A 26556-nucleotide genomic window follows, 5' to 3' on the forward strand; every position below is an offset into this window, starting at 1 on the left:
CTGTTGGCGCTATATAAATACTGTATAATAATAATAATAATGTCCTTTTTTCCTCACAAATAGAACTTTTTTGTGGTGGTATTTGATTACCTCTGTGTTTTTTATTTTTTGAACTATAAACAAAAAAAGTCTGACAATTTTGACCGTGCCGCCCTGTAGCAGTACTTCTGCTATAGGACGGAGAGCAAGTGGTTCACAATCTTACACAACAACAAAACATGGGATAATTTGCTCAGGGGTGGGGGGTCCCTTCTGATCCCCAGGAGGCTATCAGATATTCCCTAGATCAACAATCCCCATGGTTACCTACTGTATATATGTTAGTATCCAGTCAACTTGTTTTACGAGGGGAGTTCAAGTCAAACCGTGGCTTTTAATTTTATAGGTATAAAAAGGGATGCTAGCGTGGCGGTGCTACACGCAGTAGTAAGTGGCAAGCGGGTCCTATTACTGATAGGTGGCGCACATGTCGTGGGCCAGTTCAGAGACCGTTAATCAAGATGGCAGACAGCAGTGTTAGTGTGTGCATGGAACAGCATGTGGTGATGAAGTTTCTTGTGAATGAAGTCGTAAAACCCACAGATATCTACAGAAGACTTCAAGCACAGTACGGTGATGAGGCAGTCAGCCGCAGTAAGACATTTAAATGGTGGAAACATTTCAAAGATGGCTGGTTGTCCATCAGTTATGATCCCAGCCGTGGTGGTTCCCAGCCTACAGCAGTCATTCCTGTGAACATTCAGGAGCCTGAAATTGCACAAAAGATGAATCTTTCTGTTGGGATGATGGACATAATCATTGACAAAGTGAAGCAGGCTGTCCTAGGATGGTTCAGGTGTACTGACAAATCTTTCTATGCCAAAGCTTTCCAGGCATTATGTAAACGCTGTAATATATATATAAATGTAGCAGGAGAGTATGTCAAAAAATAAATGCAGTTTCCAGTCCTTTGAAGTTTGTTCTTTTATTATATAAATTCAAAAGTACCGGTTTGACTTGAATGCCCCTTGTATTTGCATTGGTGGGTTGCTGTTGTCCTCTGCAGACATTCAGGGAAAGGGACAGAGAGCACTTAAAAAATTCCCATATGGGGCACATACATGGCATGCCAAAGCACTGAGCAAACTGTTGGCGCTATATAAATCCTGTATAATAATAATAATAATGCCATGGGTCGTCCACCTTACACTGTAGCTCTGCTCCTACCAGGGCTTACCGGCACTATTGCGAGGCCAGCGATCATTTCAATAAGCACAGATTCTTCACCCCCTTGCAGCCGAGAGCCTGTATATGCTGTCCAACCATAGGAAGACCCATGGTGGTGCTCAGAAATCCCTCACAACATATCTGTTGTGTGTCCAGGAGTGCTACGGCATGGCACAAAATGGCCCCTCTAATCCTCCCATTCCGCAACCTCAACCACTGCTGGAGCCAGATTCGGAGCCTGCATCCACAGCAACAGGTCATGAGTACTCTGCTCCCTTCACAAAGGGCGATCTTATTAACAGTCTGGACACTATGTACTCTAAAGTCGCAGCCAAATTTCAATGCAAGCTGCACAAAACAACTAACACCCATTCTCAAGAATTGACTGTAGTTGGTACTCGCACAGATCATCTTGAAACAAAGCATGATGAGCTCAGTTTGGCTTATAATAAGCTTCCTAGGGAGCATGAATCTCTTTCTAATGCTTTCACCCTGCTCCAATCTCAAGTGGAGGACTTGGATAACAGGAGTCGGTGCAGCAATTTGCGTATAAGAGGGATTCTAGAAACCATCACAGAATTAACCCCAGCCATGCAAAAGCAATTTTTTCTTCTTTGCCTGACCATGCCACCTCATCCTTTCTGTGTGATAGGTGATCTTTAGATCCTGGTTGGCCCTCGAGCAATTTTTTTGTTCTTTTGCTTTGGACCTGGGATGGCTGTGCTTTGAATACCTTGGTGGCACACCCTATCCTGCTCCGCTATATTGTAAACGTTATTTATAGTAGGTTATCATGACTACCTCTTGCCTTTCACATAACGTCAGGGATGTACTTCCCCTTATAAATGTAAGAAAGATTTTCTACATTATAAACATTTAGGAACTAAAGTACTAATGCTGCAGGAGACACACTTTTCTACGCATAGCTATCCACAGTTTTTTTCATAAATCCTTTAACCAGGCTTATTGCACCCTATTTTCTTCAAAAAGTAGAGGAGTAGCCATCTTTATTCATCACTCAATTTCTTTTGATTTGCAACATATTTATCGTGACCCTGAGAGCAGATTAATTATCATCAAGGGTTTAATAGCTGGTCGCGAAGCATTTATATCATTGTGAATATTTATGCCCCACATGACTCCCAAGCCTCTTTTTTCACCTCCTTTTTTCATATTTTGGATCGATACTCATCCTCTCATGTCATTTTAAGTGGTTATGTTAATTCCGTTGTCAATCCATCACTAGATAGAAGTTCTCATACCATCTCTACCAAAGCATTTCTCAAATCCCTTTCTAAACTTCTTTATACTAACCAATTAGTGGATTCCTGGCAGGCACATAATATTGGAGCCAGCAAATATACTTTTTTTTTCTGATCTCACAGAAGAGGTTGGAGTTGAATACCCTTTTATCCTCTATAACTGAAAAAGCGCTCAATTGGTCTAAGGCTAGATTCCTACTTCATAGAAACACATCCTCTATAATGTTCACTCGTAAACTCACCCAATCTTTGCGACCCCCTCATATAAGCTTAGAGACCCATCAGGTAATATTGTCACCATGCCTGCAGAGATTAACCGCATTTGTGAACAATTTTATTCCTCCCTGTTGGCTTCACTTTCCTCTTCCGCTCCATGCTTATTGGATTCCTGGCTAGATTCCATACCCCTTCCTATTTTATCATCCTCTCAGAGATCTACTCTTAACGCCCCATGCTTAGAGGAGGAAATAGTATGGGTTATTAAATCCCTTAAAAGATCTAATGCTCCAGGCCCAGATGGGTTCTCCACCATGTTTTATAAACAATTTCTCCCACTTCTTGCCCCTAAGTTATCAACCTTATTTAATCATATTATGGAAGGTAACTTATTCCCTGAAGAGATATTTCTAGCCAACATGTCCCTTCTCTCGAAGCCTAATCTACTTCCCCAAAATTATAGGGCTATATCAGTCAATAATAACGATTTGGAAATTTTCAGTAGGGTTTTGGCAGATAGATTGGCCTCTATTACTTCAACTCTAACCTCTCCTGCTCAATTAGGGTTTATACCAAATAGATTAATCACAGATAACATCAGATTGGTCTCAAATGTTTTACAGGATGCCAATTTATCCTCAAAGCAGGTATTATTACTTAGTCTTGATATTGATAAGGTATTTGACAGTGTCCTTTGGCCTTAGCTGAATGCCTTGTTACAACGGTTTGGATTTAGGGGAGAATTTCTTCATGGCTACCATGCTTTGTATTATTCGCCCAAAACTAGAATACACATACCAGGTTGTAATTCGGAATTTTTCACATTGGGCAGGGGCACACACCAAGGTTGTCCTCTTCCTCCTCTATTGTTTGCCCTTGCTATGGAACCCCTGGCCACCACTATCAATTTTCACCCGGATATTAGCAAGTACTGTAAAGGTCATCAAGAATTCAAACTTTGTCTCTATGCGGATGACGTGATACTTTTTATCGTCCCCATATATCGTTACTGAATCTATTGAAAGTTTAATTAACCCCCTCTATGTGTTTATTGTTTGACCCTATTCCCAAGACTACTCGGCATGAGCAATGTCTAATTCACACTATTTGTGTTGCCACTATCTGGGCTATAGCACTACCATAAAAATCCACCATAGTCCATGTTGGATACTTTTTAAATTGTACCCCTGACATTTAATGGAATAAAGTTGTATCTGGACCTCTTAGCAGTGCTGTGGCGCTTCAATTTCAATGCTTTCCTCTATGGGCTAGACCAGGGGTCCTCAAACTTTTTAAACAGGGGGCCAGTTCACTGTCCCTCAGACCGATGGAGGGCCGGACTAAAACTATGAACAAATGCGGACAGAGTACAGGAGATGACCAGAGACTGCGGACATACAACGGCGACGGGAATACTGGGCCGGCCGCTCCATAAGACGCACAGACATTTCCCCCCAAGTGTGTCTTATGGAGCGAAATAGTGCCCCATCATTGGTGTCAGTGGGAGGAATAGTGCCCCATCATTGGTGCCAGTGGGAGGAATAGTGCCCCATCATTGGTGTCAGTGGAAAGAATCGTGCCCCATCATTGGTGTCAATGAGAAGAAACGTGCCACATTATTGGTGTCAGTGGGAAGAAACGTGCCCCATCATTGGTGTCAGTGGGAGGAATAGTGCCCCATCATTGGTGTCAGTGGGAGGAATAGTGCCCCATCATTGGTGTCAGTGGGAGGAATAGTACCCCATCATTGGTGTCAGTTCGAGGAATAGTACCCCATCATTAGTGTCAGTGGGGGGAGGAATAGTGCCCCATTATTGATGTCAGTGGGGGGAGGAATAGTGCCCCATCGTTGGTGTCAGTGTGGGGGGGAATAGTGCCCCGTCATTGGTGTCAGTGGGGGAAGGGGATAGTGTCCCAACATTGGTGTCAGTGGGAGGAATAGTGTCCCATCATTGGTGTCAGTGGGAAGAATAGTGCCCCATCTTTGGTGTCAGTGGGAAGAATAGTGCCCCATCTTTGGTGTCAGTGGGAGGAATAGTATGTCATTGGTGTCAGTGGGGGGGAATAGTGCTCCGTCATTGGTGTCAGTGGGAGGAATAGTGTCCCATCATTGGTGTCAGTGGGAAGAATAGTTCCCCATCTTTGGTGTCAGTGGGAGGAATAATACGTCATTGGTGTCAGTGGAGGGGAATAGTGCCCCGTCATTGGTGTCAGTAGGGGGGATAGTGTCCCAACATTGGTGTCAGTGGGAGGAATAGTGTTCCATCGTTGGTGTCAGTGGGGGGGATAGTGCCCCATCATTGGTGTCAGTGGGGGAAGGAATAGTGTTCCATCGTTGGTGTCAGTGGGGGGTAGAATAGTGCTCCATCGTTGGTGTCAGTGGGGGGGAGGAATAGTGCCCCATCGTTGGTGTCAGTGGGGGGGAGGAATAGTGCCCCATCGTTGGTGTCAGTGGGGGGTGGAATAGTGCCCCATCGTTGGTGTCAGTGGAGGGTGGAATAGTGCCCCATCGTTTGTATCAGTGGGAGGAATAGTGCCCCATCACTGGTGTCAGTGGGGGGAGGAATAGTGCCACATCATTGGTGTCAGTGGGGGGAGGAATAGTGCCCCATCGTTGGTGTCAGTGGGGGGGAGGAATAGTGCCCCATTGTTGGTGTCAGTGGGGGGAGGAATAGTGCCCCATCGTTGGTGTCAGTGGGGGGGAGGAATAGTGCCTCATCATTGGTGTCAGTGGAGGAATAGTGCCCCATCGTTTGTATCAGTGGGAGGAATAGTGCCCCATCACTGGTGTCAGTGGGGGGAGGAATAGTGCCACATCATTGGTGTCAGTGGGGGGAGGAATAGTGCCCCATCGTTGGTGTCAGTGGGGGGGAGGAATAGTGCCCCATTGTTGGTGTCAGTGGGGGGAGGAATAGTGCCCCATTGTTGGTGTCAGTGGGGGGGAGGAATAGTGCCCCATCATTGGTGTCAGTGGAGGAATAGTGCCCCATCATTGGTGTCAGTGGAGGAATAGTGCCCCGTCATTGGTGTCAGTGGGAGGAATAATGCCCCATCATTAGTATCAGTGACACCAATGATGGGGCACTATTCCTCCCGCTGACACCAATGACACGTAACTTGCTGACCCCTGCTCCAGCCTACGTGCTACTGCAGCCAGCATACCTGGTTGCAGCAGCACCATCAGCACGGCACACTTACCTGTCAGCTGTCCTTCTTCACTCCGGCCTCTCGCTCACTCGATGTTCGCAGGTGATTGGCCGTCTGTGTGTCTTTTCTGAGCTACAGTTCTGGTGCCCAATCACCGGTGAGGAGGTGGAGCCGAGCGGCAGGAGTGAGGGAGTGGCCGGAGTGAATGAAGGACCAGCTCTTCCTGGACTGGATCGTCGTGGGACTGGGACCGGAGCCAGGTAAGGTACAGCAGCCCCCTGCCCACCCCTGTACTTAGTGTCCCTTCCTGTCCCGCCCCTGCCAGCGGGCCGGATAAATGGCCTTGGCGGGCCGCATGTGGCCCGCGGGCCGTAGTTTGAGGACCCCGGGCTAGACGAATGGGGAATGGATCCTCCATCCGTCTGTTTTTAGCAGATTGGATGCAGGCAGGTGTGAACAGACACATTTCTGTTAAAATCTGCAGCTCCATGTAGGGCAATAGATGGTTTGATGGGTATGCCTGAAAAATGGACAGGCGGACCCGTCCGGTCCACCTGTGTGAAAGGGGCCTTAGGATTATTAGGCAAGTGAGAACCCATGAGCCTGTCCTTTTTAAGATATACCAATGTTTGGGCAAAATTTGTTCAATAGATTATAATGACAATTGAACCCAGTAAGGAAGACCCACACTATATCTTAATTATTTTTTTACTGTTCTTTCTTATATTCAATTAAGTGGATGGTGATGTCACACTCTCCAACCTGTCCAGTCAGAGTATGCTTTGCATTCATTCATTAATTTGAGTGCCAAACCTCCTGTGTTCATAAAGGAGCCGCTCAGCCTTGGACAACAAAGCAAGCGGCAATCACTGGAGTAGCAATCTAGTTTCTACTTCAGTGATTTCAAGCTTCCAGTAGCATTGACCAGGTATGTCATATACATAGTTACTTTGGTTCAAGCTTGACCAATGTACTATGTCTGGAATTATTCTTAAATAATGTTGTAAAAGCTAAAACATTCCCATTTCTCATACCCTCCAGACCAGGTGATTAGATTCATCAGCTGGCATCTGGCATGAAATGTAACATCCCTCACATAGGTAAATATTGGCATTATAAAGTATTGAGCAGATCTACATTTGAGTGCTGGCAAGATCTAACCTAGAATGACCTTTTCAGACAATCCAGCTATCAACATTCATACAGAATTTTGGGGGTTCAAAAGCATCCCATTTATCAGGGCTTTATTGAAAATAATGTAAATGGACTAGAAGTGAACTGGAACTTTAATGTTATTTTTTCCAGTGTAATTAAAAGCACAGGTCTTGTCAGCAGCCAGTTTGGCTAGGGTAAAGTGATTGTAAACCCAAACTTTTTTTTAAAAACAAACTTGTCATACTTACCTGCTTTGTGTAATGGTTTTGCACAGAGCAGTCCCAATCCTTCTATTCTGGGTTCCCCTGCCAGCGCTCCTGGCTCCTCCCTGTTGTTGAATGCACCCAGAGCAAACCTTTTGCAGTAGAGGCACTTGTGCATCCTTGATCCTGAGCCATGCTCTGTGTGTCTATAGACACACACAAGGTGGTTCTTCCCAACTCCCACTCTCTCCTCACTGGCTGTGATTGAAAACAGCAGCAATCAATGGCTTCCTCTGCCGCCTCCATGGCCAGCGAGAAGAGAGAGAGTGAAGAGATCCGCTTCCCTCAGGCACAGTGCTGGATCAAGATCGGGCTCAGGTAAGTGTTTAAAGGGGGTGCTGCAGGGAAGGTGAACAGTTTTTTTTACCTTGATTCAGAGAATGCATTAAGGAAAAAAAAAGTCTGCCTTTAGAACAACTTTAAATAATTATCTGAGTTCAAAGACTGCTGCATGTGCAAAAAAGTGGAGGAAATTGTTGAGTGAAGCTATCTTGGTAGTCTTGTTTTGACTGAGTTTTGCAGCCATATGTCTGTCATAATTTGACTGTTTTTCAGATTGTTAAAGAATTTGTGGTTTTAAGAAAAACCAGATAGAGTAAAATCATCTTCAATCTAGTAAGTGTTGATGTGTGGTTGTATAGTTTGTTTCTAAGATGTAAAGAAATTTTAGATTTGGAGTTAGTCTGGTAGCCTCACTTGTTCAAAGAAAATGTCAATATTCCAATCGCACACGATCCGATCCTGGGACATGCTCAGTAGTGAAGGGTGCTGTAGCAACAGCCAGCTGGAGACTGGGGCCATGCACAGAACAATGTATATATTTGCCAGCACACCACGGATCTTTGGAGAAAGTCCAGGCAGTTTTGACTTTAAGAAAGATCACATCACAGCTAAGTAGTGCAACATTTTGGAACTGTGCAGGACCCCCTCCTTCAGGCATGTGATAAATGCATACAGTTGTAAGAAGATATTTAAAGTGGATTGTCACTCTCCACCCCACCTCCCCATCATTGTGAAGACTGGGCTTCCTTTTTTTTGTTTCCTTTTTTCTAATGAAAACCCACTGGTCTAACCCCCCCCCCCCCCCCCCCCGTTTTGTAATTCACCTAGGCATTTTGCCTGCTGTGCCTGATGGGATAAGTTATTCACATATCCCAGGAGGCATAGTCCTTCACTGAGAAATATGGAAGGGGTGGAGTCAGGCAGAGTTCCATATGGAAGCTGCCGGCTGACCCCAGAGGAGTCAGCAGCTTCCTAATGACGTCACCGAAGAAGATGGAGGAGTGACACAGCAGGGGGGGGGGGAGCAGAAAAGAAGAGGATCTCAGCAGGACAATGCTGGATCCATTGGGCGGGTGAGTACCTTAAATGTACAGGACCCGCAACTAGGTAAGCGGGGTTAAAAATAAGGGCAGAGATCCAATTTAAATAAACACCCACCAATCACAGACAAGAGAAAAAGAGACACCCCTCACCCTCTGAGATGGTATAATGTCATAGATCCCACCAAATTGCTCTAATAACCATAAATAACACATTAAACAATGCATTTGCTGTCATGTTCACAGAATATCCCATAAGGACATGTAAACACAATGTTCAGGGACATGGCCATAGCACAAAAATAAAAAATGCAAGGTCATTTTGTTGATCTTACACATCTGCCAGATGCACCTGATCAGAAGAACGCAGCCAACAGAGTCCTGGTGTCACTGTTCTCCAGGCATCCAGACTTGGCAGCAAATCACACATATAGTAAGTGTCTCTCTCGACACCAAGGATCAGCAATCATGAAGCTGTGCAGTGCCAGCTCCAGCTGTGATCTGTCCCTGAAGACATCAGATTGTAAAAAAGGAGCAGAGCAGGGCTTATTGGACATGTGATGTCATCCTGTCAGTGGCAGTTGTTCACATGGAGTGGGCACTGCTTAACATCATTATCAACCATCCTTGGTGTCGAGAGAGATGCTTACCATATGTGAGTTTAATGATTTGTTTTCATAAAGTTGTTAACACATGTTTTTACACAATAGAGGCTTTTTGTTCTTCACTTTCCATGTAATATATTAGCATCCTCTGGAGGAAGTAAGCTGGTCCTGGGAGTGTTATACATGAGCAAGAGAGACCCATATTATAATAAAGCGTCCATATTGTTAGTGAGTTGTTGGTGTGGCTGGAGAAGGAATCGCAGAAGTGCTGGATGTTTGGTACACTAAACGTAATATGAAGAAGTAGCACTTTTTGGATTCAGGCAATGAGGATTTCATGACGAGTGATTATTGCACTTGTGAAGCACTGAACACTTTGGGGTTGATTTATCAAAACTGGAGAACACAAAATCTGGTGAAACTCTACATAGAAACCAACCAACTTCAAGTTTTTTTGGTCAAAGCTTAATTATTCAAGCTGAAGTTAGAAACTGATTGGCTACCATGCACAACTGCACCAGATTTTTCACTCTCCGGTTTCAGTAAATCTTTTGTTTTTCTTTTGCAGTTGCATATTTGAGCACTGCACACTTTGGGGTTTATTAACTAAAACTGGGGACTGCAAAATCTGTTAGAGCTGGACACAGTACTCAATCAGCATCTAACTTCTGTTTGTTCAGTTAAGTTTTGACAAAAAAAAAAATGGAAGCTGATTGATTTCTATGCAAAGCTGCACCAGATTTTGCACTCTCCAGTTTTAGTAAATTACTCCTACTGTGTTATATGCTGTGAATATTGAAGCACTGGACACTTTATGCATATTGTGATTTTTGAAACACAGGTCACTTTTTTGGCACAAAGTTGTTGGTGTGTTTATTTATTTGCACATTATTTATTATTTATTGTTATATGTTATTGTTGCTGGTGCTCCTATGTTTTATAACACTATTAAGAATTCACTTTTAGTTGTATCTTTCGGAACAGACATATATTATCTTGACTATCCCAGGGCAACTTAGCTCTTTGATAAGACACAGAAGTTGTATACAATACAATTTTACTTCAGCTAATTGCAGTACAGAGAATTTTTTTTCCAGTCTTTTTTAGTGTAAGAAGACCATGACTGAGGGACCTGCGGAGTGCTAAGGCTCCTGTTATCTATAAACAACACAGAAATTATACCTTCCCTTTTCCCCCAAAATGACCATTTGACCATTTTATTTTGGAATCGAATGGCCATATCAGTCTTTTATTACAAAACCTTAAATACAATATTAAATGAAACAAATTTAGTGCATAGAATACAATCAATGCATAACCAATTTCAGATTTAATCTTGCCAGGTCTAAGATCTTTGAAGGCCAATATAATCTCCGCAAATCGGTTGTATCTGCCACCCGATAAAGAGGCCTCCAGCCACAACTACACCACCTCGGGGACAATTTAACTACTTAGAGTACTACCAGATACAACCTACTTAAACCCCAATGTTACTGAAGAATTATTAGGAGGGGACACCCATACTTAAGATGGGCCCTCATACTTGTGTTGCCCTTAAGGCCCGCTGAATACTATCCTGCAAGCCAAGGTGCCACAAATCGATGCCAATGGCATTCAAGTGAACACCATCGCCCCTCAAATACAGCCAAGTGTCATCCTTCAGCTCTCGATGACACACAGCCAGTCCCCCTGGAAGTGGCAATGCAATGCTCCAAAGATGCTTGGGACAAGGAAGTCCACGCTGCTCTGCATCCGGTTCCAACCCACGGAACCTGTTCCACTGAAAATGAGACAAAGCATCAGCCACTGAATTTTCAACTCCAGGAACATGTACAGCAGAAACAAAACAATTAAGATGTAAACATGCATGAACCAGATGATGGAGTAAGAGAATAACAGCATGAGAGGAGGCTGTAATACTGTTAATAGCCTGCACTACCCCCAAATTATCGCAATGGAACCTAATGCGTTTATTCTGGAATTCCTGCCCCCACAATGCTACGGACAAGATTATGGGCAACAGTTCCAGGGCAGCCAAATTATGGAGCAAAATCACCTCCCTCCATGCCATTGGCCCATCAGTGAACAGATCCAAGGCAAAATTCAAAATGACCTGCTCCAACCAAAGAGAGCGACCATTGTAATAGGCCAGAAACAAATCCCACACCTGCAAGTCATCACAATGATCCCACACCAGCTGGACATAATGATGCGCTGCTCTGACGCCAGCCATAGCAGACACCAGCCCCATGGGCATAATGCGACAAGCAAAATTCAACTTGCCAAAGAGAGATTGCAAGTCATGGAACTGAAATGTTTTCTTGTGACTAGCGGCAGAAACCATCCCCCAGATCATCAAGCTTGTCCAAAGGCAAATGGCATTCCATTGCCACAGTATTGATAACAATGACCAAGAACTGCAACTCAGTGGTCAATCCCTCTGTCTTGTCAGGGGCCAGAGGCACACCAAAACATTCAAAACCATGTTAAACTGCCAAAAGTGAAGCACAAATAGTACTCTCTGAAGGTCCAATGCATAAAAAATCATACAAATAATGGATAACCGAATCGAGCCCAGAAACATCCCGAACCACCCACTCTAGAAAAGAACTAAACATTTTGAACAGCAAACAAGAAAGGGCACAGCCCATGGGCAAACATCTATCAACAAATTGACTGTCATATGCCTTTAAATGTTTTCAGCGTTTTGTCTCTGCTCCTCCCTTTCCTTTAGTTTAGCTAATGTTGCATAGATAGCCCTCCCCCTCTCCCAGAGATGCATTGCAGTAAGCCTCATGGCATGGAGCAGGAAACAGCATGTTCTTTTGACCTATGGAATTTCATTGTTGCAAGATTCTCTCAGTTTATGGAATAAACTTCACAAGATCTACAAGATGTCATTCTCATTGAGTCACTGACTGTGGTATCCATCAGGGGTTGAAGTTATCGCTATCTCATCACAACTGTAAGTTACAGAGATCACACTATCAGTGCTTAGATTGGAGCCAACAGAACACTTGCCATTTGCACCCCAACAAATGGCAACAGCTAGGATGCACAGGCAACAGTTTAAAGGCAGCCTCAGCATCAGTTTTCATCAATGACCCCTTACCATACCAAAGTACCCATGCCACCACTGCGTCAAAAGAAGTGTATGACACTGAACACAGCTCAGGATCAATGGCATCATTCACCGAACCCCCTCTAGGATGCGACAACTGATGAATGAGGCGGAAGTTATTCGGGTTCTTTTTGGGAACTGCACCCAGAGGGCAAATAACAAGATTGGGCACCAGCGGTGACTCGAAAGGGTCAGCCATTCGACCCAAAAGCAACTTCCTGAAATAACTTTTCTGAAACCACCTCTGGATGCAAATGAGAGGACTTCATATTATCAGCCACGGGAGGCACCGACAGCAACCAGTAGAGTATAAGCTTTCTCATTGGTATAACACTTTAGGAACGGCGCCATCCTTTAAACCCTCAATGGCGTCATCCCTTTTTCCAGCATCGCCACCTTTTCCTCTGCCCTGCTTGAAACACCTGGACAGTGCGTGAGGCTCTCCACAACCGGAACACGTGTGCCAGAAATGGCACACGGTGCCAAACTTGCAACAGCCTGCGTTGAACTGCCAACAAAACCTCTTGCAATTTGCAGCCAGTTGTGAAGAGGCATCAGTACCCCTGGCCCCACCCTGAAAGGGAGGGATAGAGCCCTGCGAAGATGACATCAGTTTCATCTAGAGACTGATATCCTTGGGATCCCATCGCAAGGAAGGCCTGTCACCCTTGTGCTGACAAAATTGCTCGTCATAGCGCAACCAAGCAACCCCACCATAGACCTGCTGAGCTTCGCAGATAGAGTCTAAATAACAAAACGGAGGGAGCAATTTTCCGGGGCCTTTTCCCCGATGGCACTGGCTAATATCACGAATGCCTGCAGTTCAAGAATGGGCATGGAATCAACTGATAACACTGTTTTTCTTTCTCCTCCTTCTTGCTTTCATCCAGATTAACTTTGTCTAAATTGAACTTCTCTAATGGCAACAAAGAAAAAATTTCCACATACTAACCCTTCCATATACGCTCCTTAACTTTGGATTTCAGATGTGCACCCAATGGCCCCTCAAAACACACATACACCTTAAATTTTGTGGCATTAGCTAAACTCACCCCACCGAACCCAGCAACCTCTTTGTCAGCCGCCAAATGTTGACTGGACACTGACACCCCAGACCCTGGAAACAGAGAGAAGGAGAGCAAGAGACAGGACACACAACAGAAGGCTAACCTGGCTGTCCCTGTCCCTCAAATCCAGCCACGGATCCAGATCCCAGAGCAGCCTGAAGCAGTTCTCCATCTTCAGAGCCGCTGAGCTCACCCCCAGACCAGCTCTCAGCAGCAGGGAATGCCAGAACATGTCCCTCAGCAGGCTCACCACTGCCATTCACAGCCACAGAGCCCTGCGGGCACCCACTGATGACGGCAGCACTCCCTGTCACACCAGAACTCCAGACGCACGGTGCCAGTGTCTTGATGACAGGACACAGGTGATGGACCTCTGCCTCCTGCACTGGGGACCCCGACTGCACCAGGGACCAGGCCAGCACCTGCGGCTCATTCTCTCCCATGCCACACAGATCACAGGAGTGGATTCTACTGAGCCAGCCACATCGTCCTCGGTGAGAGGTGAGAGTGTAGGGAAGGGGGTGGCATGTGTAACACCCCCTCTGTGGGTCCGCCACAGATGGGGATTCCTCCCCGACTCGCGTACCAGAGGAAGCAGGTTTAGCTGGAGGGGTCAGAGGATCCCTAGAGGGGCTCCTAGAACAGCACCAAACCCTGGATGTCACCTTCAGACTGAAGCGTTCAGAAGGCCTAGACCTCCTAGCATGTAGGTGATTAGCAGAGGCCCCGGAGAGCCCTGCCCGATTAGCAGAGGGCCCCAAAGAGCCCTGCCCGAAAGTCTGTCTTGCAGCCATTCCGGCCCTCTGTCCATGGCTGCAGCCCTAAGCCGCAACAGCATGCTGTCCAAGTCACCCATGGGTCAAATCAGAAGAGGGGAAAAAAAGGCACAAAGAGGAACCTGTCTGCTGTTGGCACCTCCGACTGTGCTCTAACAAAAGCTCCCTACCTTCTACACATTATAAGACACTCTCTATGCCTCAACCTTTCCAATCCTATAAGCCCAATACATTATTGAAAAATCACCCCACTAATACTCCACCTTTCCTGCACGCCCCAATCATTTTGGCCCTCCTCTTAGTGTCACTCAGATCCAGACCATTTACTGGACTGAGCCTTTCCTGTCTCTTTGAATAACTAACACTAACTGATGGAGCATGGAAGAAGTAGAGAAGGTCTACCTAGGACTAAACCAACTACAGTTGCAAGAAAAAGTATGTGAACCCCTTGGGATTACGTTGAGTTTTGCATGAATTGGGCATAAAATGTGCTCTGAACGTCATCTAAGTCACAACAATAGAAGAACACAGTCTGCTGAACATAATACTACACAAACATTAGATGTTGCCATGGCTTAATTGCACATAACATGTAAACATTCACAGTGCAGGGAGGAAAAAGTATGTGAACCTTTGGACTTAACAACTGGTTGACCCTCCTTTGGCAACAATAACCTCAACCAAACGTTTCCTGTAGTTGCAGATCAGACCTGCACAACGATCTGGAGTAATTTTGGACCACTCCTCTTCACAAAACTGTTTCAGTGTAAGCAATATTCTTGGGATGCCTGGTGTGAATCGCTCTCTTAAGGTCATGCCACAGCATTTCAATCGGGTTGAGGTCAGGACTCTGACTGGGTCACTCTAGAAGGCGTATTCTGTGCTGTTGCAGCCATTGTTTTGTTGAATTACTTGTATGCTTTGGGTCATTGTCCTGTTGCATCACCCATCCTCTGTGGAGCTTCAGTTGGCGGACAGATGGTCGTACGTTTTCCTGCAAAATGTCCTGATAATTCATTTTCCCATCAATGACAACAATCCGTCCAGGCCCTGAGGCAGCAAAGCAGCCCCAAACCATTATGCCCCCTCCGCCATGTTTCACAGTGGGGATGAGGTTTTGATGGTGTGCTGTGCCTTTTTTTCTCCTCACATAGTGTTGTGTGTTCTTCCCAAACAACTCAATCTTGGTTTCATCTGTCCACAGTATATTTTGCCAGTAGTGCTGTGGAACATCCAGGTGCTCTTTTGCAAACTTCAAACGTGCTGCAATATTCTTTTTGGACAGCAATGGCTTCCTCCGTGGTGTCCTCCCATGTACTCCATTCTTGTTTAATGTTTTCCTTATTGTAGATGTGTCAACAAAAATGTTAGCATGTGCCAGAGATTTCTGTAGGTCTTTAGCTGACACTCTGGGATTCTTCTTTACCTCATGCAGCATTCTGCGCTGTGCTCTTGCAGTCATTTTTACAGGATGACCACGCCTAGGGAGAGAAGCAACAGTGCTAACTTTCTCCATTTGTAGACAGTCTGTCTTACCATGGACACATTAACATCAAGGCTTTTGGAGATACTTTTGTAACCCTTTCTAGCTTCATGCAAGTCAACAATTCTTGATCGTAGGTCTTCTGAGAGCTCTTTTCCGCGAGGCATGGTTCACATCAGACAGTGCTTCTTGAAACCAGTAAACCCAAAACAGGTGTGTGTTTTTTAAGGGCAGGACAGCTGTCAGCAACACATCCAATATCATCACACTGATTGGAGTCAAGGTTGGCTCACTCCTGGCTCCAATTAGCTCTGGGAGAAGTCATTAAGCTAGGGCCTCAAATACTTTTTCCTCCCTGCACTGTGAATGTTTACATGTTATGTGCAATTAAACCATGGCAACATCTAATGTTTGTGTAGTATTATGTTCAGCAGACTGTGTTCTTCTATTGTTGTGACTTAGATGACGTTCAGAGCACATTTTATGCCCAATTCATGCAAAACTCCACGTAATCCCAAGGGGTTCACATACTTTTTCTTGCAACTGTAGCATTAAACAGGAGGGGAGGACAGAGGGATAATCCAAAATCACAATTGTAAACAAATTGCAATGGTTTAAAACCATCACTAGATGGCAACATACTGCAGACAAATGATAATCGAATGCAGTACAATATAAGACATAAAAATACATGAAAGTGGGGCAGATCATGACAGAGCATAATTTGGAGTTGAAAATCTAATACATATACAGTACCTGTTTCCTGGAGACAGGGAAGCAGAAAAAAAATGTAATCTTTTAAAAACACCCCTGTTCAGGCCCTGGAGAGATCAGAGGCTTAACATGATCTTTCAAATACTCTACAGAGAAATCCGTAAAGAGTTCACAGACAGACATAATGTTTTTCATGGAGTTAAAGTATTACTAAACCCAGGCCCCTGCATTCACTATATCTGGTCTCCCACAGTACACAGAACATGGAAATGCAATTATTTTAGCAAATATAAACTGCTAAATACCTTTTCTCATCAGTAGTATATAGCAGTCGTGTGACTGCTATCAGTGTCCAGCAGAGCACTGGTTAAAGCTTGTAGGAGGAGTTTTCATTCTTCTATGACTGCCCTGTGAGGCTGCATAACCCCTGACCCTCTGTCTGGACAGTGATGATTGGCTCTGTACCGATCACATGCACTCTTCCAAAGAAAAAAAAAAACACTAACAATACACACCAAACTGAGCATGTGCAGAGTGACTCCAAAGACTCTCTGTTATCGGAAGATGAGTCAGGGACAATGGAAGAAGGGGAGGATCAGAGAAGACAGGATCAAGCAGCCTTTTTGCACAATGCGGAGGATTAGCCCCTTAGGTTCCACAGTGAGTATAACAAACATGCTTTACTGCATATACAGGCTGATTATACTGTTCTGGGTTTAGTAACACTTTAATAGTACATGTATAGAAAATGTAATGCTCTTTAAGCAATTGTTTTCATTTTGGTCTGTGATATCACGTTTAACTCTAGTGTTTCTCCACTGCAGACCTTACAAGATTGTTTGCATTAACGTGTGGAAATTTCCCTTTAATTCTTCACATATTTGCTTGGATTTGTAGTATTACAGAAACAAGATATTTCAGTGGGGCATGCTTGGAGTCCTACATTCTATCACAATGACAGACCAGTGAGAAATTATTGGAGATGAGTTCTGTAGGGACTATGGTGACACCAGTTGTGTATGGTGAGGGTACCTCCAAAAAGAATGGAGAGAGGAGAAAAAGGCAGAAGGCCATAAGAAACTTCTTTATGTTGTAGTAATCTGAAAAATAGTTTGATACAATGTAAGACGTTTGGGGAAAGCACAGAGATAGCTGCCATAAACAGGGTCAGACAACCTGGTGTAAGGGCTTGCGGGGAATATGGTTGTCTCTGCACAGACAGGGTAGCACTCTTTGCTAGGTGGGACTATTCAGATGACCCTATTCACTGTAGTCCATGGATCTTGTTGTTAGAAATTCTTTTATTTCTTTTCCTATACTTCTCAGGCGTTAAACCATTTCCAATGTGTGTTTTATGTAATCCGGCATATCCTGGCCTTTCATCAGCTTGGTTTGGTATACCTTTCTAATCAAATACAGTCTATTGCTGAGATTAGCTCTTTCATGCACCATTTGTTATCCTTCCCACATTTCTTTAGCAGTTTCAAATTTACATATACTGTATGTATGATTTTATCACAGTCTATGATAAGAGAGATTGTGCTCTGAGCTCCTGATCTTTCTCTATCCACTCATCTGAAGGGTGTTCTGGCCTGACTTAATTTATACATTTCCACGTACCTTCTCTTATTAGCAGCATTTTCATTTTGAATTTCCAAGATTGGTAGTTCTTGTTTGTCAGGTGTGCAAATGAAAGCTTTGTTCCAGCTGTGTTACTAGCCATTTTCTTTTATTCTGTGGCTGTCTTCGTTCTGTTACTGTATTTTGCACTTCTTTGCTGTAACAGGCTATGACTGGGTGTCTGGGCCCATCAGCTGTAGAGATTCTGTAAATAGCCCTACAGAACAGACCACATGTACTTTTCTGCTTGCTTCACTGCAACCAGGAAACAGGAAACTTTATTTTCAGAGAAAAGACATACAGTTTACAGTACCATAGATGAAGCTATAAACTTGTACACACTGAAATCTACTGGCTGAAGAATATATCTCTACTGAACACTGATGTAGTTGTTGCACATAATACATGAACACAGTATTCCAATAGTTGTATTTGTAGAAAGAGGTCTTGCAGCCCTAAAAAAAAAGCTGGGAAGTAGTGCCAGCAAGGAAGCCCAAATGTAAAGGAAAAACTAGGAAGGTGATTCTTCATAAAGTTGATGTTTATTTTACACAGAATCATAAAAATGTGTAAAAACATGTTTTTATTTGATTTCATGGATGATAAACATTAACTTAATGAAGACTCAGCTTCCTATTGTATGCTTTACATTTGGGTGCTTTAGCTGACACTACTTCCCGATGTTTTGGGGCTCCAAAACATCCTCACTGGTGTGGAATGCAGGGACATTTTGTTGTACAAATCAAGAGAAAAGCAACGGGAAAATCATGTTGGAACTGGTAGTTGTGTGGAAGATCCAGTGGGGCAGGGCCGGATCTAGCCTGTCTGATCTGAGGGTACCTTAAAAAAGTCAGAGAGGATACTATCAACCGTCATTTCATCCTCTCCAGCTAGCTATGACAGAGTTGCAGGGAACTAATATTCTCTGTTCACTCAGTGCCTTTCTGTACCATGGTTCATGGCCTGGAGGGAACGTCGGACATTACCTCCGGGTAGTGTAGAGCCAGTTCAAGAGTGGGCAGGGAATGCTAGTTCCCCACATCTCTACAAATGATGAATCATGGCGGATAGGGACAGGGCACTATGCAGCCATACTCAGGGGTGTGGACAATTTAAAAAAAACTACTTGTCTAGGGACTAAATTGGGGTCTAAATCTACTTGTCCTGATAAAAAAAAATATGAAGGGTTGATGTTTTTTTTATTAGGAAGAGGTGCTTTCAGAAATGTCTGGGGCTTTTAACCTCCCTGGCGGTTTTCCCGAGTGTAGCTCGGGGTAGAATTTCTATACCACAAGCGGTAACCCCGAGCTACACTCGGGCTTACCATGCGGCGCTGCTCTGGGGGTCCCTGCAGCACTTACCTTGTCCTTCGTTCCCACGATGTGTCCCCTGCAGCGTCCCCGGCCATCTCCTCCGGCCGATGCCGGCATCCGGCTTCTGTGTTCCGGTCCCCGTGACGTCGGGACGTACGGGCGCCGCCGGCGGCGGGAAATTTAAAAAATTTTAAAAATGTCATTTTTTTTTTTTTCAATTTTAAATAGTAAAACATTGCTGTTTCATCCCATTTCACATACATATTGTCCCTAGTGCTTTGCCCTGTGCCCTGCCTGCATTTTGTCTGTTCTTTCTGCCTGGAAACTTAGAAAAGTCCATGGCGTCCAAAAAGCGTCCCTTTACGTCAAAAGCGGTTTTAGACCGGCTAGAGAACAGCGATAGTAAATCAGAACCACTTACAGAATTGAGTGATAATGATTTGTGGGGAAATTTTCCTAAAAATTACAGCCTACAATAAAAAACTATTTCCATGCGAAAAAATGGTACCGCTTTCAGCACAAAAAATCAGAAGGAATCATACCGCCAAGGAGGTTAAAAAAGAAAGGGGCTTTATAGTGACTTTTAATCTTTTTAACATTGCTCTGTTTATGTCCTCCTCACCTCCCTGCCTACAGCACCCCACCCGGGGACTAGCAGGGAAGGGAGAGACCTTGCAGTATAATAAGCACCAATTGTCAGTAAAGAGGAGTGTCGGGCTCTTTTAACACTCAGAAGAAGTGAGTAAATAGGGCTCCTGCCCCAATGAGAAAAAAAAAAATATTCCTTCAGATTACTCTCACACCCAGAAACACTTGGGTGCTCAGTACTAGCGCCTGCTGAGCAGCCAAATAATGCCCCGGTGTCTGCTCTGTTAGGTCCAGTTCACACCTGGACATTTTAGGATTGCAGCAGAATTGCTGTAATTCTGCCTTAAATCTTAAAATGCACCACAAATGCAAAACAAAGGTTCAAGTGTCATTATTTTTATATTACAGGAGCTTGTACGTGAATATGTGCATTTAAAAACACATCCATAATCCCATATGTGTGAACCAGGGCGGCTCCAATCACACCTGGGCATTTTGGGATTGCAGCAGAATTGCTGCGATTCTGCCCGCAATCGCAAAGTGAAGGTTCAGGTGCCATTATTTTTAATGGCACCTAAAACGTGGTGCGTTTTGCCACGATTGTCGCGCGGCAAACTGCATCACATGAAGCTTTTCGCCCAGAAAAAGCTCCTGCTCCTCTTTGGGTGCCAGGCTTCACGCAATGCAAATTACTGAGCAGTAAATTGCATGATAATTGTGGAAAATCGCATGCAGGAAGCTTGTCACCCAGAAGTCCTTTTTTTTGGGCAACAAGTTTTCACGTGATACAATTTGCTACGATTGCTCCGCAGTAAATTGGGCGCTCTTGCATTGAAGTCAATAGGATGCAATTTTGCATTGAACTCAGTGGAGGCAAATTTGCATTGAAGTCAATGGGAGGCAGTTGTGGAGAGAGAGCCGGCAAAATTGCACCTATACTGAAATATGTTATGTACAAAGAAGCATTACGATTTCAGCACACATATGTGTGAACCTGGCTAAAGAGGTTGTTTGACCACAGCATGGCTAGATGTAAAAAAAAACGACCTGCCCGGCAGCTGGAACTGTATGTCCCGGGCATTGGGCGATATGATTTGAACATTCCTCCATACTGACTTTGCATTGCTGAGACTGTGCAGTGCCCTCCAGCCCCTGATGTCACTAGTCCTGGGGAGGTATGAAATAAATCTAGAGGGATATAGTCTACCCCAGCACCCCCTAGATCCAGACCTTTGGTGGGGCATCCTTGGACTTTTACTTAAATCCAAGAGCAAGGGAGTGGAGCATACAGGGACTTTGACTTTAGATACAAGAGATTTGTAGCAGTACAGAGACAGTGGATGTGTTTGTGAGGAATTCTGGAACTTGTAGCAGTACAGAGATAAGGAGATGTGTCAATGCGCTGTGCTGGGATAGAAACACCAGTGGGGTATGCCCAATGCCGGGAAAATGTCATCCAGCGCCCAGAGCAAAGATGCCAAACTGCACCCTCCCCTTCCTTTAGGGTTAGCAGTGATGTCACTATCACTACTCCTGTTTGCCTTGTAACAGAAGCAACTGGCAAACCATTGTGCCCAGGGCAGTCCACCCTCCTGCCCACCCCTTGTCTCGGCCCTGGGTATGCCAGGGATTTAGTAGCACCAAGACAAAAGAGAAGCTAGTCGGCATGCGGGTCTTATTGGAGGGCATTACAGACCCGATATGGAGGACAGACAGAGAAATACACAGCCACATACATAATTGTGTAGCATAGTTCTCTATGTGGGGTGAACTATAAGTCCCAAAAGAGCCATGACAAGGATTGAAGTTCAGCAGTAGCTGGTGACCTCAGATTGCCCTGCTACAGTATGTGACAGAAAAGGATACACTTGCATACCCTGATGTCTACAGTGTGATAGGTATGTGTGTGTGTGTCCTTCTTTGCTCTCATTATTTCCCTTGTGTGTGATCTGTCATCACCAGGTGTGTCCTTCTGTGGCTACTGACAGGAAGTTTAGCATTAAAGTTCAACCACAGGCAGATATTAAAAAAAATACATATTATGATTTATATGGTCATGTATTCATTAAACTATTATAAATGTACTTTAAATTTAGTAAGAAAGTTCCGTCCCCATACTACCTTCCTGTAATTAATCTTCTGCATTGCAATATTCAGACTGGGAAAGAGAGGGCCAGCAGTTTCAGTGCTTCAGATTCAATTCTGTGCTACTATGGGGCACTGGTAGAACTGTAAAAGACCCAGGGCAACTTTAGGCAACCCACAGAGGTTAATAATGCAGCACGTGTAGTACAAACAGTTGTGTTAACAGTGGGAGGGGCTTAAGGAGCATGGTTAACCACTTGCCTACTGGGCACTTTCAGCCCCTTCCTGCCCAGGCCCATTTTCAGCTTTCAGCGCTGTTGCACTTTGAATGATAATTGCGTGGTCAGGCAACACTGTACCCATATGAAAGTTTTATAATTTTGTTTGATTATGACACATAGAGCTTTCTTTTGGTGGCTTTTAACCGCTAAGGGACCACCCACAATACATATACTGCGGCAGGGCGGCCCCTGTGCGCAGGATCATGTTTATAAATGTCTTTCTGCAACCGCTCTACCTGCGTTGCTGATTGCGGCCCCGGGAGTCAGTCACTGGGTCCCGGGCCTGTGATTACCCTGTGGAGCCCAGTGATTGCCGGAAAACACTGACAGGGAGGATGGCTGCATTGATTACAATGCAGCTCTCCTCCCTGTCAGTTTGAGCAAACTGATCCGGATGTATGAGCTCAGCGTACAAATACATTCTGCTACCTCTCCTGAGTATGGGGGTACCAAATGTGAGAGATGTTTTGGCAGTCTAGTCAATTACAGTGTAGCAATCTTGCTCTCAGATATGGACGCAGTGCCACCATTTTGTCAAGGCACATCCAATTTGATAAGAGCATACATTTCTCCCTCAATCCTTCATTCCCTACCCCCTCCCTTCCTGAGAGGCACAAGGACAGATGTGTAAGTGTTAAAAGTTGCTGGCAGGCTGGAGCAGCAGGGGGCCCAGTGCTACAAAGTTCCCCCATAGAGACAGCAGACTCTCTGTCCCAAGGCCTGTGTAAAATCACACCTCCTAACCAAGATAAGATAGTTTTTTCCCTGGACTTGAAAGAAGTTGGAACCTCATAAAGCCTACCAGCCAGGTGACAGAAGTTAAATGAACATTCCTCAGGTCAGCTGTCACCTACGTTTCATATCATGGATTATGAAGCTGTCAGTGTTAATGCAGAGCCCATCCGACGATCCCGCCCAAAACAGGGTATTGGCCAGTTACTCAGAGCCACCCCCCCTGCAGGGGGACTTTAAAAGACAGGCTGGCAAGCCTAATAAGCTAAGCTAAACACATCTCCCAATTTTAACATCGTAACAGCAGGAGATCAAAGACCCCTCGCTCTGCAACTTGGATCTGCTTACCTTAAGGCTGAACATGGCAAGTAACTTAACCTTTTAACTTCTCCCTGTTATCTCTTTGCTGTGCTGTTTTTTTTTTGTATGTATATATAAATATATATCTTAGTTACATTTTCTTTGTAAATATTTTATTGCACCTGTTTGACTCTTTTAGTAATAAATCTTTCTTTCTGAAAGTGTTAAACTGTTTCTAAGAGCTTACTTGCAATTCACGAATTCCTGCCTTTGAAGAGACGCTACTGTTTGTTTTAATCTCTGTATAACGGGCCTGCGGACCGTGTTGTCCAGACCTTTATTTCAATCATTATAGTGTATATTTGAAAGAGAGTTTCCTTTTTCTCTGTACAAAAGAAGGTGGTGGCAGTGTGAAAGGGTTAGTTGCGTAATTAACCCGACCCAGTAACAAGTGCATTCAGACTGCAGGCACCGATTGTAGTCCATTAGCTGGAAAATCACTGTGTAGGGTGCAGTTGGGTGTGGCCTTGTTACGCACATCACATCGCGGTTTGAGATCGTCCGGTCCTTTGGTCACGAGTTTGGTGAGAAGGTCTGGGGGCTGTTGCCGCAGGCGTGACGTATTGGTGGTCGCGGTTGTGCGATTGTCGCATGTTGAGGGTGGCGATCGTGACATACAGGACTCCAAAATCCATTAAGCACCTCAGGCTTTAAAAGAGCTTTATTTCCTCATTACACTTCCTCACTACCTATCACAGTTCCGGAGGACCTGAAATGCCAGGATAGCACCAAACCCCTCCCAAATGACCCCTTTTTCGAAGTAGACACTCCAAGGAATTTGATAAGAAGCATGGTGAGTGATTTGCAGATCTCGTTTGTTGCCACAAGTGGTACCCCATACTCGGTAGAAGTAGCAGAATGTATTCTGGGGTGTAATTCCACATATACCCATGGCTTGTGTGAGAAATATATAATTTAAATGACAACTTTGTGTAAAGAAAAATGTTTTTGTCATTTTTCAGAAACTTGTGGAAAAAAAAAAAAAATCTTCCATGGACTCAATATGCCTCTCAGCAGATAGCGTAGGGTGTCTACTTTCCGAAAATGGGTCATTTGGGGGTGTTTGTACTATCCTGGTATTTTAGCACCTCAAGAAATATGATGGGAAGTCAGAAAGTAAAAGCTGTGTAAATTCCATTATCTATACCAGGGGTGGGCAACTGTGGCCTTCCAGCTGTTGTATAACTACAAGTCCCATGAGGCATTGCAAAACTGACAGTTTCAAGCATGACTCCCAAAGGTAGAGGCATGATGGGACTTGTAGTTCACCAACAGCTGGAGGGCCACAGTTGCCCACCCCTGATCTATACTATAGTTTGTAGATGCTTTAACTTTCACAAAATGCAATCAATATACACTTATTGGGATTTTTTTACCAAAAATATGTAGCAGAATACATTTTGCGTGAGTTTACTATATATTTTTTATAGCCGAAAGTAAAAAATGTAGTTTTTCTTCAAAATTTTCAGTCTTTTTTTATTTATAGCACGAAAAATAAAAAGCGCACAGGTGATCAAATGCTCTATTTTTGTGAAAAAAGGACGTAAATTTTGTTTGGGCACAGCACTGCATGACTGCGCAATTATCAGTTGAATTAGTGCAGCGCCGAGTTGGGGGGTAAATCCTCTGGAGGGCAAGTGGTTAATATCAAAATGTCCAAAATATTGTTTTTTTTTCTCAAAATTGTCATTTTTTGTGTTTTTTTATAGCGCAAAAAATAAAAAATGCAGAGTCAATCAAATACAACTGAAAAAAGCTCTATTTGTGGGGAAAATAGGATGTAAATTTCATTTGGGTACAGTGTTGCATGACTGCGCAATTGTCTGTTAAAGTAACGCCGCAGTGCTGTATTGGAAAAAATAGCCTGGTCAGGAAGGGGGGGAAATCCTCTGGAGGCCAAGTGGTTAAGCATAATTTACCTACAGTAGAGAACAATTAGAGCAAAGCAACATATTCACACCCTGATCACATCGGGGGCGACTTGGCATGCGATTTGCATGCCATGAGACTTGCAAATTGTATGCCAAGTCACACCCTATTGTCTGCTATTAGAGAAGTCACATTGGTGTGTTTCTGACTTGGTCGGAGCCACACCGATTTCTAAAGTAGTACATGCACTACTTTTGGTGTGATCTGCATAGACATTTGTGTCAGATGTCTTGCAAATCGCACCTCAAATTAGCAAGTCACTCAACTTTGAAATCGTCTGACTTCACTGTAAGTCGCACGATTTCAAAATCGACTTTGATGTGACTGGGGTGTTATAGCCAATCCCTACAGCACCTAGTACATATGCCTTTTTCACTCTCCCACCAGTCAAACCCCAGACAAAGTTTACACAGGGCTGAGGACTCTCTTCTTTCCCTCCCATGGCAGAGCTGCATTGCTGTTACATGGGAAGAATGGATTGATTGACATGATCCCAATACCCAGATGTGTCAGGTATTTCTCCCATTCCCAGTGAAGCAAAAAAAACAGAAAGAAAGGAAAAAAAGGTCAATATATGCAGAGGAGAGGCTGAGCATAGAGCCCTGCTTGGACAAAACCCAAGTTCACTTTAAAGTGCCTAGCTTTACAATACATACCATTTGTATCATTATACATGGTAAGCATATACCCATCCCCTTGACTTTCCTAAGGATGAATGAAATATAGCATGCTGGTCTTCTAATTCTGCACATCTGTACGCTGCTGATGAAGAGGGGGATCAGTGTTCAGTAGGAGAATCTGTCAAACATCGCCCTTTAGCAGAGGATCTCATGACCAACTCACAACTTTGGAATTAAAAGAACAATTGATAAAAGGTAAGTATTTCACACCCACCTTTTTGCTTCTTAAAGGAGAATTATGAAGGAAAAAGGTGGGGGGAGGTTTCTAGGCCCCCTTTCCTCATAGGACTGCGGAAGTGCAGTTTCAAGCCTCCCTAACTATGTGAGGTGAGCGGGAAGGCTGCTGATAGGTCGCCTGACCTTAGGAACAGCTGAACTTTTGACCCTAGAAGATGCTGTGAGCGGGATATCGGGCTATATAGAGAGGTCAATTACCCCTCAGTTCAGGTGCCTCAGAAGGCATAATCTGTGGTGCTCCCTCCCACCTGCCCATGATGTCACGGCCATTTATTATGTGATAGTGTCACCTTTAACCGCTTCTCAACCACCCAATAGCAGAAATACTGCTACAGGGTGGCACGGGTGTGCAAAATCACGTATTTATACGTGATTTCGCATTTCCAGGTAGGGG

This window comes from Staurois parvus, unplaced genomic scaffold (assembly GCF_062004578.1).
Source record: "Staurois parvus isolate SC_StPar_1 unplaced genomic scaffold, SC_StPar_1.0 ptg000983l, whole genome shotgun sequence".
NCBI classification, from domain to species: domain Eukaryota; kingdom Metazoa; phylum Chordata; class Amphibia; order Anura; family Ranidae; genus Staurois; species Staurois parvus.